Genomic DNA, 17,109 nt, shown 5'->3' on the forward strand with positions numbered 1-17,109 from the left:
ACCCGGCAGTGGAGGCGGCTCAGCACAAGGTCTATTAGTTCTGGAGACACCTGGCAGTAGAGGCGGCTCAGCACCAGGTCTATCAGTTCTGGAGACACCCGGCAGTGGAGGCGGCTCATCACCAGGTCTATCAGTTCTGGAGACACCCGGCAGGGGAGGCGGCTCATCACCAGGTCTATCAGTTCTGGAGACACCCGGCAGTGGAGGCGGCTCATCACAAGGTCTATCAGTTCTGGAGACACCCGGCAGTGGAGGCGGCTCATCACCAGGTCTATCAGTTCTGGAGACACCTGGCAGTGGAGGCGGCTCATCACCAGGTCTATCCGTTCTGGTGACACCCGGCAGTGAAGGCGGCTCATCACCAGGTCTATCAGTTCTGGAGACACCCGGCAGTGGAGGCGGCTCATCACCAGGTCTATCAGTTCTGGAGACACCCGGCAGTGGAGGCGGCTCATCACCAGGTCTATCAGTTCTGGTGACACCCGGCAGTGGAGGCTCATCACAAGGTCTATCAGTTCTGGTGGCACCCGGCTGTGGAGGCGGCTCAGCACAAGGTCTATTAGTTCTGGAGACACCTGGCAGTAGAGGCGGCTCAGCACCAGGTCTATCAGTTCTGGAGACACCCGGCAGTGGAGGCGGCTCATCACCAGGTCTATCAGTTCTGGAGACACCCGGCAGGGGAGGCGGCTCATCACCAGGTCTATCAGTTCTGGAGACACCCGGCAGGGGAGGCGGCTCATCACCAGGTCTATCAGTTCTGGAGACACCCGGCAGTGGAGGCGGCTCATCACAAGGTCTATCAGTTCTGGAGACACCCGGCAGTGGAGGCGGCTCATCACCAGGTCTATCAGTTCTGGAGACACCTGGCAGTGGAGGCGGCTCATCACCAGGTCTATCCGTTCTGGTGACACCCGGCAGTGAAGGCGGCTCATCACCAGGTCTATCAGTTCTGGAGACACCCGGCAGTGGAGGCGGCTCATCACCAGGTCTATCAGTTCTGGAGACACCCGGCAGTGGAGGCGGCTCATCACCAGGTCTATCAGTTCTGGAGACACCCGGCAGTGGAGGCGGCTCATCTGCCTCATAATAGTGACATCACAGACGGCCATGAAGCACCGAGCTATGAGCGTTACACAAGTCTGGAATGGTGGACCGAAAACAGGTGAAGAAGCCTCAACCTCCATATTTCAACATAAGAAGCGTCAGCTCCAGATTACAAAGAACGAAAAGTGGAAAATTAGAAACGGGAGCGATGAGAAGAAAGTCACTAGACTGCTCTGATGAGGAAATTGTAAGAAACAAGGGAAGAACGGAGTGAGAAATGGAAGGAACTGTCAGTGGAGGAAGCCTGAGGATACGTGGGAGTTTACTGCCAAAGGCATTGGATACTTGACCAGGATGGATGGTGGTCTCACTGCTGAGCTATCTGTGAGGGTCCTACAATATGAGTTACTTCATACACTCCAGTACTATGGGTATGAAGAGGACGACAGTGTTCCAGCAGAACAACCCAAAGCATACGGCGAGATTGGAGAAGAAATGGGTCAGTGACAATAAAGTAGAGGAGTCGGATTATCCCCACAGTCCCCAGACCTCAACCCAATTCATCACTTGTGGTGGAAGAAGCAGCTGTATACACCCAAGAGAGCGACCAGTATACACCAACACTGGGAATGTGGAGAAGAGATCTGACCAGTATACACCAACACTGGGAATGTGGAGAAGAGATCTGACCAGTATACACCAACACTGGGAATGTGGAGAAGAGATCTGACCAGTATACACCAACACTGGGAACGTGGAGAAGAGACCTGACCAGTATACACCAACACTGGGAATGTGGAGAAGACACCTGACCAGTATACACCAACACTGGGAACGTGGAGAAGAGACCTGACCAGTATACACCAACACTGGGAACGTGGAGAAGAGACCTGACCAGTATACACCAACACTGGGAACATGGAGAAGAGACCTGACCAGTATACACCAACACTGGGAATGTGGAGAAGAGACCTGACCAGTATACACCAACACTGGGAACATAGAGAAGAGACCTGACCAGTATACACCAACACTGGGAACGTGGAGAAGAGACCTGACCAGTATACACCAACACTGGGAACGTGGAGAAGAGACCTGACCAGTATACACCAACACTGGGAACGTAGAGAAGAGACCTGACCAGTATACACCAACACTGGGAACGTGGAGAAGAGATCTGACCAGTATACACCAACACTGGGAATGTGGAGAAGAGACCTGACCAGTATACACCAACACTGGGAACATGGAGAAGAGACCTGACCAGTATACACCAACACTGGGAACGTGGAGAAGAGACCTGACCAGTATACACCAACACTGGGAACATGGAGAAGAGATCTGACCAGTATGCACCAACACTGGGAACGTGGAGAGGAAACCTGACCAGTATACACCAACCCTGGGAATGTGGAGAAGAGACCTGACCAGTATACACCAACACTAAGAACGTGGAGAGGAAACCTGACCAGTATACACCAACCCTGGGAATGTGGAGAAGAGATCTGACCAGTATACACCAACACTGGGAACGTGGAGAAGAGACCTGACCAGTATACACCAACACTGGGAACATGGACAAGAGACCTGACCAGTATACACCAACACTGGGAATGTGGAGAAGAGACCTGACCGGTATACACCAACACTGGGAACATGGAGAAGAGAGCTGACCAGTATACACCAACACTGGGAACATGGAGAAGAGACCTGACCAGTATACACCAACACTGGGAACGTGGAGAAGAGACCTGACCAGTATACACCAACACTGGGAACATGGAGAAGAAACCTGACCAGTATACACCAACACTGGGAACATGGAGAAGAGACCTGACCAGTATACACCAACACTGGGAACGTGGAGAAGAGACCTGACCAGTATACACCAACACTGGGAACGTGGAGAAGAGACCTGACCAGTATACACCAACACTGGGAACGTGGAGAAGAGACCTGACCAGTATACACCAACACTGGGAACGTGGAGAAGAGACCTGACCAGTATACACCAACACTGGGAACATGGAGAAGAGACCTGCCCAGTATACACCAACACTGGGAACGTGGAGAAGAGACCTGCCCAGTATACACCAACACTGGGAACGTGGAGAAGAAACCTGACCAGTATGCACCAAGACTGGGAATGTGGAGAAGAGATCTGACCAGTATACACCAACACTGGGAACGTGGAGAAGAGACCTGACCAGTATACACCAACACTGGGAACGTGGAGAAGAGACCTGACCAGTATACACCAACACTGGGAACGTGGAGAAGAGACCTGACCAGTATACACCAACACTGGGAACATGGAGAAGAGACCTGACCAGTATACACCGACACTGGGAACATGGAGAAGAGACCTGACCAGTATACACCAACACTGGGAACATGGAGAAGAGACCTGACCAGTATACACCAACACTGGGAACATGGAGAAGAGACCTGCCCAGTATACACCAACACTGGGAACGTGGAGAAGAAACCTGACCAGTATGCACCAAGACTGGGAATGTGGAGAAGAGACCTGACCAGTATACACCAACACTGGGAACGTGGAGAAGAGAACTGACCAGTATACACCAACACTGGGAAGGTAGAAGAGACCTGACCAGTATACACCAACACTGGGAACATGGAGAAGAGACCTGACCAGTATACACCAACACTGGGAACATGGAGAAGAGACCTGACCAGTATACACCAACACTGGGAACATGGAGAAGAGACCTGACCAGTATACACCAACACTGGGAACATGGAGAAGAGACCTGGGGTCAGATATCGGTGGAGACATGCTGGAATCTGATGGAGTCCAGGAGGATTCAGGCAATGATGAAAGACAAACAGACAAAACAGTAACAATGCAGCGACATGACAACAATCTGCATAACTAATCATATGGCAAAGAAATCACCACAGATGTCCATAAATGATGTGTAATAATGAGAAATGACGCAGGGAAAGTATTGAACGCGTTACTGAGATTTATTTAATACTTGGTACATTCCACTTCTTTGTCGCTCCATTGGGAGACCCAGACAATTGGGTGTATAGCTTCTGCCTCCGGAGGCCACACAAAGTATTACACTTTAAAAAGTGTAACCCCTCCCCTCTGCTATACACCCCCCGTGCATCACGGGCCCATCAGTTTTTATGCTTTGTGTTGAAGGAGGCACACATGCACGCAAGCTCCACAATTTTGTCGGCAGCAGCTGCTGACTATGTCGGATGGAAGAAAAGAGGGCCCATAACAGGGCCCCCAGCATGCTCCCTTCTCACCCCACTCTGAGTCGGCGGTGCTGTTAAGGTTGAGGTACCCATTGCGGGTACACAGGCAGGAGCCACATGCCGTTTTCCTTCCCCATCCCTTACAGGGCTCTGGGTGAAGTGGGATCCTAAACGGTCTCCAGGCACTGGGACCGCGCTCCCTCCGCAGCCCCTGGGGGAATCTGCTGGACAGGAGCCCGGGTGTCGTCAGGGACATGGCCCTGCTACTCTGAGGTACTCTGTGTCCCCTTGGGGACGGCGCATAGAGCGCCTGTTTGATACACGCTGCAGCAGCTGCTGGGTGTGTTGGTGCGCCGGGACTACCGCGCTGGCCGCGCTTGTTTGCCGGCCGCGCTTATATCTCGAGTCCCCGGCTTTTGCGGCCAAGTGCCGCATATTCCCGCCCCCGGGCCTGCCAGTCAGGAGTAAGGGCGGGACGCTGCACGGAACGTCAGCGCTGAGGGCAGGAGCATACTTTGTATCCTCCTCCCCCCTCACTGTGCACAGTGGGGCACCAGATTCCCGCACTTTTTAGTGCACGCCCACGGCTCCCTCTTCCTCACAGAACGCTAGCAGCCATTACTAGCAGCACGGCTGACGCTGAGGATCTTCAGAGACGAGCTCCAACAGCGCTGGGAGCCCAGGCAGGGAATCTGGTGGTCACACAAACGCTGAGGGCGGTCGGTAAGCAGCACCTGTTACTAGGTGCTTGCTCCCCTGGGTGCAGAAGTGTATATTTATATCCATATTTTGTATACATTTACTCTGTACGGCCGCACTGTTGCCTTGGCTATATACCCTCTCTGATTGCTCTAAAAGGAGACAACAGCATGTCGTCCGAAAAAAGCAAGGGTGCCAGGGCACAGGTTTACTTTGCAACCTGTACCTCATGTGCGGCTATGCTACCTGCAGGTTCCACCTATCCTCATTGTGCGCAATGCTCGGCCCCTGTGACACTCACTCAGCCGGAGCCTTTGCCACTAGTGGGACCCTCGGCCCAGGTGGAACAATCGGCTGCCACCGTCCAGGTGACAGGGACAGAGTTTGCAGTATTCGCTGACAAACTTTCTGAGTCTATGGATAGATGGTCTGCTAAGATTCTAGAGGCTTTGCAGTCCAGACTAGTAACACAGATCCCGGGCACTGTTGAATCATTGTCCCCAGGCCCCCCTAGGTTGGAGCAGCAAAGTGCTCCTGGGGCGACTCATAGCTCCCACGGTGAGGACTCTGACACGGACCGCAGTCCCAGGCCACCTAAGCGGGCTCGCCGGGAGCTTCCCTCGACCTCATCACAGTGTTCAGGGTCTCAGCATGAGGAATCTCTGGAAGATGAAGCGGAGGTGGCAGATCAGGGCTCTGATTCTGACGCCGCTCTCAACCTAGATACACCTGAAGGGGACGCCATAGTAAACGACCTTATAGCGTCCATCAATCAGGTGTTGGATCTTTCTCCTCCAACTCCTCAGATTGAGGAGTCAGCTTCTCAGCAGGAGAAATTCCATTTTAGGTTTTCTAAACGAGCACGGAGTGCATTTCTTGATCACTCCGACTTCAGAGATACAGTCCAGAAACACCGAGCTTTTCCAGATAAGCGCTTTACTAAGCGCCTTAATGACACACGTTATCCCTTTCCCCCTGACGTAGTCAAGGGTTGGGCTCAGTGTCCCAAGGTGGATCCTCCAGTCTCCAGACTGGCGGCTAGATCCATAGTTCCAGTGGCAGATGGTGCATCACTCAAGGATGCCACTGACAGGCAGATAGAGCTCCTGATGAAATCCATCTATGAGGCTATAGGCGCGTCTTTTGCTCCGGCATTTGCAGCCGTATGGGCACTCCAAGCTATCTCAGCTTGTCAGTCTGAGATTAATGCAGTTACACGTGCCTCTACTCCACAGGTTGTGTCCTTAACCTCTCAGGCGTCGGCGTTTGCGTCCTACGCCATGAATGCTATCCTGGACTCTGCGAGCCGTACGGCGGTAGCATCCGCCAATTCGGTGGCAGTCCGCAGGGCTATGTGGCTACGTGAATGGAAGGCAGACTCTGCTTCCAAGAAGTTCTTAACCGGTTTGCCATTTTCTGGCGACCGCCTGTTTGGCGAGCAATTGGATGAAATCATTAAACAATCCAAGGGAAAGGAATCGTCCTTGCCCCAGTCCAAACCCAACAGACCTCCACAAAGGAAGGTACAATCGAGATTTCGGTCCTTTCGGACCTCAGCCAAGTCTCAATTCTCCTCGTCCAACAGGCCACAGAAGGGTCAGAGGAACTCTGACTCATGGCGGTCTAAGTCACGTCCTAAAAAGACCGCCGGAGGAACCGCTCCCAAAGCGGCCTCCTCATGACTTTCGGCCTCCCCAAACCGCATCCTCGGTCGGTGGCAGGCTCTCCCGCTTTTGCGACGCCTGGTTGCCACATGTCCAAGACCGATGGGTGAGAGACATTCTGTCTCACGGTTACAGGATAGAATTCCGCTCTCGTCCTCCGACTCGTTTCTTCAGAACATCTCCGCCCCCCGAGCGAGCCGATGCTCTTCTTCAGGCAAGGAGCACTCTGAAAACAGAAGGAGTGGTGATCCCGGTTCCCCTTCAGCAATGGGGTCAAGGTTTCTACTCCAACTTGTTTGTAGTGCCAAAAAAGGACGGATCTTTCCGTCCCGTCCTGGACCTAAAGCTGCTCAACAAACATGTGAACGCCAGGCGGTTCCGGATGGAATCCCTCCGCTCCGTCATCGCCTCGATGTCCCAAGGAGACTTCCTAGCATCAATCGACATCAGAGATGCTTATCTCCACGTGCCGATTGTACCAGAGCATCAGCGCTTCCTGCGTTTCGCCATCGGGGACGAACACTTTCAGTTCGTGGCGCTGCCCTTTGGCCTGGCGACAGCCCCTCGGGTCTTCACCAAGGTCATGGCAGCAGTGGTGGCGGTCCTGCACTCGCAGGGACACTCGGTGATCCCTTACTTAGACGATCTCCTGGTCAAGGCCCCCTCTCAGGTGGCATGCCAACACAGCCTGAACATTGCTCTGGAGACTCTCCAGAGATTCGGGTGGATCATCAATTTCCCAAAGTCAAAATTGACTCCGACCCAATCGCTGACATATCTCGGGATGGAGTTTCACACTCTCTCAGCGATAGTGAAACTTCCGCTGGACAAACAACGTTCACTACGGACAGGGGTGCAATCTCTCCTTCGAGCCCAGTCGCACCCCTTGAGACGCCTCATGCACTTCCTAGGGAAGATGGTGGCGGCAATGGAGGCAGTCCCATTTGCGCAGTTTCATCTGCGTCCACTTCAATGGGACATTCTCCGAAAATGGGACAGGAAGTCGACGTCTCTCGACAGGAACGTCTCCCTGTCTCGGACAGCCAAGGCCTCTCTTCAGTGGTGGCTTCTTCCCACGTCTTTGTCGAAGGGGAAATCATTTCTGCCCCCATCCTGGGCGGTGGTCACGACGGATGCGAGTCTGTCAGGGTGGGGAGCGGTCTTCCTCCACCACAGGGCTCAGGGTACCTGGACTCAGCCAGAGTCCTCCCTGCAGATCAATGTTCTGGAGATAAGGGCAGTGTATCTAGCCCTAAAGGCGTTCCAGCCGTGGCTGGAGGGCAGGCAGATCCGAATTCAGTCGGACAACGCCACGGCAGTGGCATACATCAACCACCAAGGCGGCACACGCAGTCGGCAAGCCTTCCAGGAAGTTCGGCGGATTCTGCTGTGGGTGGAAGCCACAGCCTCCACCATCTCCGCAGTTCACATCCCGGGCGTAGAAAACTGGGAAGCAGACTTTCTCAGTCGCCAGGGCATGGACGCAGGGGAATGGTCCCTTCACCCGGACGTGTTTCAGGAGATCTGTTGCCGCTGGGGGATGCCGGACGTCGACCTAATGGCGTCCCAGCACAACAACAAGGTCCCGGCATTCATGGCACGGTCTCAAGATCACAAAGCTCTGGCAGCAGACGCCTTAGTTCAGGATTGGTCGCAGTTTCGACTGCCTTATGTATTTCCTCCTCTGGCCCTACTGCCCAGAGTATTACGCAAGATCAGGTCCGACTGCAGCCGCGCCATCCTCATCGCCCCAGACTGGCCGAGGAGGTCGTGGTACCCAGATCTGTGGCATCTCACGGTGGGTCAACCGTGGGCACTGCCAGACCGTCCAGACTTACTGTCTCAAGGGCCATTTTTCCATCTGAATTCTGCGGCCCTCAACCTGACTGTGTGGCCATTGAGTCCTGGATCCTAGCGTCTTCAGGGTTATCTCAAGAGGTCATTGCCACTATGAGACAGGCCAGGAAACCAACGTCCGCCAAGATCTACCACAGGACGTGGAGAATCTTCTTATCCTGGTGCTCTGATCAGGGTTTTTCTCCCTGGCCATTTGCCTTGCCCACTTTTCTGTCCTTCCTTCAATCCGGACTGGAAAAGGGTTTGTCTCTCGGCTCCCTTAAGGGACAAGTATCGGCGCTATCTGTGTTTTTTCAAAAGCATCTAGCCAGGCTTCCGCAGGTCCGCACGTTCCTGCAGGGAGTTTGTCACATAGTCCCTCCTTACAAGCGTCCGCTAGAACCTTGGGATCTGAACAGGGTGCTGATGGCTCTTCAGAAACCACCTTTCGAGCCAATGAGAGAGATTTCTCTTTCACGCCTTTCGCAAAAGGTGGTCTTCCTAGTGGCAGTCACATCACTTCGGAGAGTGTCGGAGCTGGCTGCACTGTCATGCAAAGCCCCCTTCCTGGTGTTCCACCAGGACAAGGTGGTTCTGCGTCCGGTTCCGGAATTTCTCCCTAAGGTGGTATCCCCCTTTCATCTCAATCAGGATATCTCCTTACCTTCTTTTTGCCCTCATCCAGTTCACCAATGTGAAAAGGATTTGCACTCATTAGATCTGGTGAGAGCACTCCGGCTCTACATTTCACGCACGGCGCCCCTGCGCCGTTCTGATGCACTCTTTGTCCTTGTCGCTGGCCAGCGTAAGGGGTCGCAGGCTTCCAAGTCAACCTTGGCTAGATGGATCAAGGAGCCAATTCTCGAAGCTTACCGTTCCTCTGGGCTTCCGATTCCTTCAGGGCTGAAAGCCCATTCTACCAGAGCCGTGGGTGCGTCCTGGGCATTGCGGCACCAGGCTACGGCTCAGCAGGTGTGTCAGGCGGATACCTGGTCGAGTCTGCACACTTTTACAAAACACTATCAGGTGCATGCATATGCTTCGGCAGATGCCGCCCTAGGTAGGCGAGTCCTTCAGGCGGCAGTTGCACATCTGTAAGAAGAGGCCGTTTTTCTTCAGCGCTCTATTGGGAGACCCAGACGATTGGGGTATAGCTACTGCCCTCCGGAGGCCACACAAAGCACTACACTAAAAAGTGCAAGGCCCCTCCCCCTCTGGCTATACCCCCCCGTGGTATCACGGGTTCTCCAGTTTTAGCTTTGTGTGCGAAGGAGGTCAGACATCCACGCATAGCTCCACAGATTTTAGTCAGCAGTAGCTGCTGACTATTTCGGATGGAAGAAAAGAGGACACATATAGTGTCCCCAGCATGCTCCCTTCTCACCCCTGGATGGTGTTGTAAGGTTGAGGTACCTATTGCTGGTACGGAGGCTGGAGCCCACATGCTGCTTTCCTTCCACATCCCCCTGAGGGGCTCTGAGGAAGTGGGATCCTGCCGGCCTCAAAGCTCTGACGCCGGGCTCCATCCACAGACCCATTTGAACCTGCTGGATACGGAGCTGGAGTACCGTTCAGGGACATGGCCCTGCACCATTACAGGTACTCTGTGTCCCCGTACACACAGGCACAGCACACTCCAGACTTGCTGGGTGTGCTAGTGCGCCGGGGACAGTAAAGGGTTACAGTCACTGCAGCTTCGCTGAGTGACTTTGTGTTTTGGGAACTACCGCGCCGGACGCTCCGGGAGCGGCGGCGCGGCTGGGACTTGTAGTTCGCCGGGGACTGGGCGCCGACCGCGCTTTTACGGCGGCGGCGCTTATAACTCCAGTCCCCGGCTTCTGCGGCCTAGTGCCGCTTCGTTCCCGCCCCCTCCCTGTCACTCAGGGAAGGGGACAGGCGCTGAGCAATCAGCAGCGCCGAGGGCTGGAGCCTTTTTACATGCTCCAGCCCTCTCACTGCACTCTGTCGGACGCCGGATTCCCGCTCTGCCTTGGGGGCACGCCCACGGCCCGCCCCTACTCACACGAGCTGGGGAAGAAGCCGGCAGCCATTACTGCAGAGCTCGGGGCACCAAGGCAGGACAGTGGCGATCATACACCCGCTTATAGGCGGGCGGTAAGAGGCACACATAGTGCTGACCACGATATAACTGCAGTGTATACATGTGTTGTTTTTAACTGCACAGGTCGCTATATGCCCGCTTGGGGAGCGACACATCAGCAGCAGGAAAGCAGGTGTGCTAAGGCACAGGCTTTCTATGCTGCTTGTTTTGCACGACTGAGGTGTTCATTTGTGTTTATGCTGATATGCTATACATTGCACTGTACAGTCGCTAGTCTTAGCTATATTCTTCTGGAATGGCTAGACTACAGCAGCAGAAAACCAAGGGTGCTGGGGCACAGGTTTTTTTCTATGCTGCTTGTATTGCATGGGCTGCAGTGTGCATTGGTACTTGTGCTTGTATGCTATACATTGCACTGTATGGTCACTCTTCTGGGCTATATTCCCCTAGATGACCAGTCTACAGCAGCAGAAGAGCAGAGGTGCCAGGGCACAGGCTTCTATGCTGCTTGGATTGCATGTGCTGCAGTGTTCATTTGTACTTGTGCTTGTATGCTATACATTGCACTGTAGGGTCACTCTTCTGGGCTATATTCCCCTAGATGACTAGTATACAGCAGCAGAAGAGCAGGGGTGCCAGGGCACAGGCTTCTATGCTGCTTGTATTGCTTGTGCTGCAGTGGTCTTTTGTACTTTATGCCTGTATGCTATACATTGCAATGTACGGTCACCAATCTTGGCTATATACTTCTAGATAGCTAGTCGGCAGCGGCAAAAAAAGCAACACAGTTTTCAGTGCTGTTTTTACTACATGGGATGCTATTCATGACACCGTCCCATTGTGTGCATGCTCCCCTGTAGCACGTCGTCTGCCGGGGTCTCTAGCACTTCGTCTGCCGGGGCTCTACTAGTTGTGGCCAAAGAAACCTCCTGTCAACCCTGTCCATGGACAGGGACGGAGTAGTCATAATATAGAGACTTGCACCCATGGGCAATCTACTTGAACAAACGGCAGCTCTTCAGGGCTTTGATACTGACATCGCTCTCAATCCGGATACACCGGGTGGTAACGCCATACGGAATGATCCTATACCGTCCACCAATGGAAGGTTGGATCTTTCTCCCTCAGCTCCCCCAGTGGAGATAGGAGACGAACAGGAGAAGTTCCTTTTCAGTGTCTCACGCAGATATTGAGTATTTTTCTGGCCACGCTGACTTCAGAGAAGCAGTCCAGGAACACCACGCTTACCAGATAAGCGTCTTCTCCAAACGTTTTTTAGGATACACGTTATCCCTTTTTTCCCCTGACGTGGTCAGCGCTGGACCCAGGGTCCAAAGGTGGATTCTCCAATCTCCAGGCTTGCATATAGAGCCATAGTTGCACTGGAGATGGGGCTTCACTTCAAGATGCCATTCACAGACAGATGGACTCTGGTTGAAATCTGTCTAGGAGGCTATCGGCGTGTCGGTTGCTCCGGCATCCACAGCCGTATTGGCAACCTAACCTTTTCTGCTGTCCTTGCGCAGCTGACCTTGAGCAGGGACATCTGTACCGCAGAGGCGTCCGTAACCCCGCATTGTCTGCACTGCGACTTACCCTGTTAATGCTGTCCTAATAGTACAGTCGAGGTTTCGGTCCTTCCCAAGCTCCGGCAGGTCCCAATTGTCCTCGTGCAAAAGGGCTACAAAACCTCAGACGGGCTCAGATTCCGGCCGGGCTCAATCTCGCCCAAGGAAGGCAGTCGGAGGAACCGCTACCAAGGCGGTCTCCTCAGGACTCTCAGCTCTCTCTCTCTCTCTCCGCATCCGCGGTTGATGGCAGACTCCCCCGCCTTTGGCGACATTTAGCTGCCACAGGTCACAGACCGGTGGGTGACGGACATTGTGCTCACGTGCACAGGACAGTGTTCTGTTCTCGTCCTCCGACTCCATTCTTCAGAACGGCCCCACCTCTCCACCGAGCAGATGCCCTGCTGCAGGCGGTGGACGCTCTAAGAGCAGAAGGAGTGGTGATCCCTGTCCCCCCTCAGGAACGAGGGCGAGGGTTTGTACTCCAATCTCTTTGTGGCTCCAAAAATGGACGGTTCCTTCCGTCCTGTTCTGGTTCTGAAACTGCTCAACGAGCATGCGAACGCCAGGCGGTTCCGGATGGGATCCCTCCGATCCGTCATTGCCTCAATGTCTCGAGGAGACTTCCTTGCCTCAACAGACATCAAAGATGCCTATCTCCACGTGCCAATTGCTACGGAGCACCAACGTTTTCTACGTTTTGTGATAGGAGACGAACATCTTCTGTTCGTAGCTCTGCCATTCAGTCTGGCGACAGCCCCACGGGTGGGCACCAAGGTCATGGCAGCAGTGGTAGCAGTCTTGCACTCTCACGGACACCCGGTGATTCCGTACTTGGACGATCTACTCGTCAAAGCAACCTCCCTCGAGGCATGCCAACGCAGCCTGAATGTTACGCTGGAGACTCTCCAGACTTTCGGGTGGATCATCAATTTGGCAAGGTCAAATCTGTCTCCGACTCAATCACTAACGTATCTCGGCATGGAGTTTCATACTCTATCAGCCATAGTGAAGCTTCCGCTGAACCAGCAGCGTTCACTGCGGACAGAGGTGCAGTCTCTCCTTCAAGGCCATTCGCACCCCTTAAGGCGCCTCATGCACTTCCTAAGGAAGATGGTGGCAGCCATCGAGGCAGTTCTCTTTGCGCAGTTTCATCTGCGCCAACGGCAATGGGACATTCTCCGCCAATGGGATGGGCAGTCAACCTCCCTGGACGGGAAGTCTCCCTTTCCCTGACGGCCGAGGACTCTCTGCAATAGTGGCTTATTCCCACCTCATTGCCATAGCCCCCATCCTGGGCAGTGGTCACGACAGATACGAGTCTGTCAGGGTGGGGAGCAGTTTGTCTCCGCCACATGGCTCAGGGGACGTGGACTCAGCAGGAGTCCACCCTTCAGTTCGATGTGCTGGAAATCGGGGCAGGGTATCTTACCCTATTAGCTTTCCAAAAGTGGCTAGAAGGGAGCAGATCCGAATCCAGTCGGACATCTCCACAGCGGTGGCATACATCAACCACCAAGGAGGGACACGCAGTCAGCAGCCTTCCAGGAAGTCCGGCGAATCCTCATGTGGGTGGAGGACACAGCATCCACCATATCCGCAGTTCACATCCCGGGCGTAGAAAACTGGGAAGCAGGCTTCCTCAGTCGCCAGGGCATGGACGCGGGGGAATGGTCCCTTCACCCGGACGTGTTTCAGGAAATCTGTTGCCGCTGGGGGGGGGGCCGGACGTCGACCTAATGGCGTCTCGGCACACCAACAAGGTCCCGGCATTTATGGCACGATCGCGCGATCACAGAGCTCTGGCGGCAGACGCCTTAGTGCAAGATTGGTCGCAGTTCCGGCTCACATATGTGTTTCCACCTCTGGCACTCTTGCCCAGAGTACTGCGCAAAAATCAGATCCGATTGCAGCCGCGTCATACTCGTCGCACCAGACTGGCCGAGGAGATCGTGGTACCCGGATCTGTGGCATCTCACGGTCGGCCGACCGGGGTCACTACCAGACCGACCAGACTTACTGTCTCAAGGGCCGTTTTCTCCATCGGAATTCTGCGGCCCTGAACCTGACTGTGTGGCTTGTGTGTCCTGGATCCTAGCGTCTTCAGGATTATCCCAAGGGGTCGTTGCCACCATGAGACAGGCTAGGAAGCCCACGTCTGCTAAGATCTACCACAGAACGTGGAAGGTTTTCTTAATCTGGTGCTCTACTCAGGGAGTGTCTCCCTGGCCATTTGCATTGCCTATCTTTCTTTCCTTCCTACAATAGGAGTTAGAAAAGGGCTTGTCGCTAGACTCCCTCAAAGGGCAAGTCTCAGCACTATCCGTGTTTTTTCAGAAGCGTCTAGCACGTCTTTCTAAGGTGCGCACGTTCCCGCAGGGGGTTTGTCATATCGTACCCCCGTACAAGCGGCCGTTGGATCCATGGGATCTGAACAGGGTTCTAGTTGCTCTCCAGAAGCCGCCTTTCGAGCCTCTGAAGGAAGTTTCCTTTTCTCGCCTGTCACAGAAGGTGGCGTTTCTCGTTGCGATCACATCGCTTCGGCGAGTGTCTGAGCTGGCAGCTCTGTCATCCAAGGCTCCCTTCCTGGTGTTTCACCAGGACAAGGTAGTGCTGCGCATCATTCCGGAGTTTCTCCCTAAGGTAGTATCCTCGTTTCATCTTAATCAGGATATCTCCTTACCGTCCTTTTGCACTCATCCGGTTCACCGGTATGAGAATGATTTACGTTTGCTAGATCTGGTGAGAGCACTCAGAATCTACATTTCACGCACGGCGCCCGTACGCCGTTCCGATGCCCTTGTCGCTGGTACGCGCAAGAGGTTGCAGGCTTCTAAAGCCACCCTGGCTCGATGGATCAAAGAACCAATTCTGGAAGCCTACCGTTTTGCAGGGCTTCCGGTTCTTTCAGGGCTGAAAGCCCATTCAACCAGAGCCGTGAGTGCGTCCTGGGCGCTACGACACCAGGCTTCGGCTCAACAGGTGTGCCAGGCAGCTACCTGGTCGAGTCTGCACACTTTCACCATACATTATCAGGTGCATACCTATGCTTCGGCGGATGCCAGCCTAGGTAGAAGAGTCCTGCAGGCGGCAGTGACATCCCCGTAGGGGAGGGCTGTTTTGCAGCTCTAACATGAGGTATCTCTTTACCCACCCAGGGACAGCTTTTGGACGTCCCAATCGTCTGGGTCTCCCAATAGAGCGCTGAAGAAGAAGGGAATTTTGTTACTTACCGTAAATTCCTTTTCTTCTAGCTCTTATTGGGAGACCCAGCACCCGCCCTGTTGTCCTTCGGGATTTCTTGGTTGTTTGCGGGTACACATGTTGTTCATGTTGAACGGTTTTTCAGTTCTCCGACGTTATTCGGAGTTAATTTGTTTAAACCAGTTATTGGCTTCCTCCTTCTTGCTTTGGCACTAAAACTGGAGAACCCGTGATACCACGGGGGGGTATAGCCAGAGGGGGAGGGGCCTTGCACTTTTTAGTGTAGTGCTTTGTGTGGCCTCCGGAGGGCAGTAGCTATACCCCAATCGTCTGGGTCTCCCAATAAGAGCTAGAAGAAAAGGAATTTACGGTAAGTAACAAAATTCCCTTCTTTCGGCTCTTTTTATCGAGGTATTCTTTTACCCACCCAGGGACTGCTTTTGGACATCCCAATTGTCTGGGTCTCCCAATGGAGCGACAAAGAAGAAGGGAATTTTGTTACTTACCGTAAATTCCTTTTCTTCTAGCTCCTATTGGGAGACCCAGCACCCGCCCCTGTTCCCTTCGGGCTGTTGTTTTTTTGTGTACACATGTTGTTCATGTTCATTGTTCTTTGGTTCATGGTTCAGTTCTCCGAACATCCTTCGGATTGAATTTACCTTAGACCAATTTATAAGTTTCCTCCTTCCTGCTTTGGCACCAAAACTGATAGGCCCGTGATGCACGGGAGGGTGTATAGGCAGAGGGGAGGGGTTTACACTTTTTAAAGTGTAATACTTTGTGTGGCCTCCGGAGGCATAGCTATACACCCAATCGTCTGGGTCTCCCAATAGGAGCTAGAAGAAAAGGAATTTACGGTAAGTAAACAAAATTCCCTTCTTTGTTGGTGCTGAAGCTTCCAGCCTCCTCCTGTATGGAGACACTGGTCACCTGCATTGCTCAGGTGGATTTTGGCCCATTCTTCTGCACACACTCCTCACATCCTGTATGGAGACACTAGTCACCTGCATTACTCAGGTGGATTTTGGCCCATTCTTCCGCACACACTCCTCACATCCTGTATGGAGACACTAGTCACCTGCATTGCTCAGGTGGATTTTGGTCCACTCTTCCGCACACACTCCTCACATCCTGTATGGAGACACTAGTCACCTGCATTGCTCAGGTAGATTTTGGTCCACTCTTCCGCACACACTCTTCACATCCTGTATGGAGACACTAGTCGTCTGCATTGCTCAGGTAGATTTTGGTCCATTCTTCCGCACACACTCCTCACATCCTGTATGGAGACACTAGTCGCCTGCATTGCTCAGGTGGATTTTGGCCCATTCTTCTGCACACACTCCTCACATCCTGTATGGATACACTAGTCACCTGCATTGCTCAGGTGGATTTTGGCCCATTCTTCCGCACACACTCCTCACATCCTGTATGGAGACACTAGTCACCTGCATTGCTCAGGTGGATTTTGGCCCATTCTTCCGCACACACTCCTCACATCCTGTATGGAGACACTAGTCGCCTGCATTGCTCAGGTGGATTTTGGTCCATTCCTCTGCACACACTCCTCACATCCTGTATGGAGACACTAGTCACCTGCATTGCTCAGGTGGATTTTGGCCCATTCTTCTGCACACACTCCTCACATCCTGTATGGAGACACTAGTCACCTGCATTGCTCAGGTGGGTTTTGGCCCATTCTTCCGCACACACTCCTCACATTCTGTATGGAGACACTAGTCGCCTGCATTGCTCAGGTGGGTTTTGGTCCATTCTTCCGCACACACTCCTCACATCC

At 53.5% G+C, this 17,109-nt stretch overlaps 1 protein-coding gene across 1 annotated transcript in view; it reads left to right on the forward strand.

Moving 5' to 3' along the window:
• Positions 1-17,109, forward strand: part of LOC142316928 (ranBP-type and C3HC4-type zinc finger-containing protein 1-like) — a 77,980-nt gene that overhangs the window by 6,059 nt on the left and 54,812 nt on the right. The gene's annotated exons all lie outside the window — the stretch shown is intronic.

Source organism: Anomaloglossus baeobatrachus, chromosome 6, assembly GCF_048569485.1.
Source record: "Anomaloglossus baeobatrachus isolate aAnoBae1 chromosome 6, aAnoBae1.hap1, whole genome shotgun sequence".
NCBI classification, from domain to species: Eukaryota; Metazoa; Chordata; class Amphibia; order Anura; family Aromobatidae; genus Anomaloglossus; species Anomaloglossus baeobatrachus.